Source organism: Bombina bombina, chromosome 6 (assembly GCF_027579735.1).
Source record: "Bombina bombina isolate aBomBom1 chromosome 6, aBomBom1.pri, whole genome shotgun sequence".
Lineage (NCBI taxonomy): Eukaryota > Metazoa > Chordata > Amphibia > Anura > Bombinatoridae > Bombina > Bombina bombina.
Genome location: NC_069504.1, coordinates 1011455327 through 1011457873, shown reverse-complemented (window position 1 = coordinate 1011457873; position 2547 = coordinate 1011455327).

Below are 2547 nucleotides of genomic sequence, written 5' to 3'. Positions count from 1 at the left end.
TCACTAGCTCATGGACTCTTGCTAATATGAAAGAAATGAATTTATCAGGTAAGTTCTTACATAAATTATGTTTTTCTGAGGAGACTTGGTGTATCAGAACTGGCTGGTATTATTTCCCTATATGGGAATGGGGTAAGCAGTAAATCCTATAATAAGAGGGATATTACTTGATTCCCTATATTATATTTTTCTTTAGTTGATATTTGGGCATTATGTGACATGGGAGACTATGTAAAAAACAATGTGTTGTGTTTTTTATTTTTTGGCATTTAAAACTGGTTTATACTTTTACTCTGGTGCAAAACCGCATTTCCATGTGGTTTTGTTTGGGACTACTCTGACTTTGACCTTAAAGGGACACTGAACCCAAATTTTTTTTCTTTCGTGATTCAGATAGAGCATGCAATTTTAAGCAACTTTCTAATTCACGCCTATTATCAATTTTTCGTTGTTCTCTTGCTATCTTTATTTGAAAAGGCATCTAAGTTTTTTTTTAGTTCAGTACTCTGGACAGCACTTTTTTATTGGTGGATGAATTTGTCCACCAATCGGCAAGAACAGCCCAGGTTGTTCACCAAAAATGGGCCGGCATCTAAACTTACATTCTTGCATTTCAAATAAAGATACCAAGAGAATGAAGAAAATTTGATAATAGGAGTAAATTAGAAAGTTGTTTAAAATGTCATGCTCTATCTGAATCACGAAAGAAAAAAATGATTGTGTCCCTTTAAGGGGCGGAGCTTAGTTTTGCGCGCTCAGATGCGCACTTCCTTCAAGCTAAGCAGCAGCAAGCAGTAACTTGGAAGGCTCCTGGACTGTGTAGCTGGTCTGAAGGGTTGAAAACTTGTTTGAAGTACCCTGGGGGCAGGTAGGCGAGGTGTAGAGGGTATTTTTATCTATCTTTTGATTAATAGTTGATATTAGTACTTCTAAAGCCTCATTTCTGCCCTTGCTTCTGGGTGCAGTAATTTTTGGATTAACCGATATTTAGTCAAATTTGGGGTTAATTTAAAGGTTTTTTTTGAGCATTTTGGAAACATTGTTCACTTTTTCTTTTCTTAAAGGCACAGTACACGTTTTTTCAAATGTTTATTTTTTGCAATAAATGAGTGTTTAAATGACTTTTGTGGTATTACTAGTCTGTTCAACATGTCTGACATTGAGGTTTTTCATTGTTCTATGTGTTTAGAAGCCATTGTGCAACCCCCTCTATCATTGTGTAGCTTTTGTACTGAAAGGGCCTTACAATGTAAAAAGCATATTTTAAATAAACAAAGTGTGCCTAAGGATGATTCTCAGTCTGAAGAGAATCAGGATATGCCATCTAATTCTCCCCAAGTGTCACAACCTTTAACGCCCACACAAGCGACGCCTAGTACTTCTAGTGCGTCTAATTCCTTTACTCTGCAGGAGATGGCTGCAGTTATGTCAACTACCCTTACAGAGGTATTGTCTAAATTACCTGTGTTGCAGGGTAAACGCAGTAGGTCAAGTATTAATGTAAATACTGAATCCACTGATGCTTTATTAGCTATTTCTGATGTTCCCTCACAGTGCTCTGAGTTGGGGATCAGGGAATTACTATCTGAGGGTGAAATTTCTGATTCAGGGAATGTTTTGCCTCAGACAGATTCGGATGCTATGTCATTTAAATTTAAGCTTGAACACCATCGCTTGTTACTTAGGGAGGTTTTAGCGACTCTGGATGATTGTGATCCTATTGTGATTCCTGCAGAGAAGTTGTGTAAAATGGATAAATATTTGAAAGTTCCTACTTACACTGATGTTTTTCCGGTTCCTAAGAGAATTTCGGAAATTATTAGAAAGGAATGGGATAGACCAGGTATACCGTTTTCTCCCTCTCCTAATTTTAAGAAAATGTTTCCCATATCAGATACCATTCGGGACTCATGGCAATCGGTCCCTAAGGTAGAGGGAGCTATATCTTCCCTAGCTAAGCGTACTACTATACCAATTGAGGATAGTTGTGCTTTTAAGGACCCTATGGATAAGAAGTTAGAGGGTTTACTAAAGAAATGATTTGTTAATCAGGGGTTTCTTTTACAACCTACGGCTTGCATTGTTCCAGTAACTACTGCAGCAGCTTTTTGGTTTGAGGCTCTAGAAGAGTCTCTTAAGGTTGAGACTCCATTAGATGATATTTTAGATAGAATTAAAGCTCTTAAGCTAGCTAATTCTTTTCTTACTAATGCCGCTTTTCAAATTGCTAAATTAGCGGCAAAAAATTTAGGGTTTGCTATTTTAGCACGTAGAGCATTATGGCTTAAATCTGCTGATGTGTCATCAAAACATAAACTTTTAGCTATTCCCTTTAAAGGTAAGACCCTTTTTGGACCAGAATTGAAGGAGATCAATTCTGATATTACAGGAGGTAAGGGCCATACCCTACCTCAGGATAAGTCGGTTAAAATGAGGGGTAAACAGAATAATTTTCGTTATTTTTGGAACTTTAAAGGAGGACTCCCCCGCTTCTTCTTCTTCCTCAAAGCAGGAAGGAAATTTTACCCAATCTAAGTCAGTCTGGAG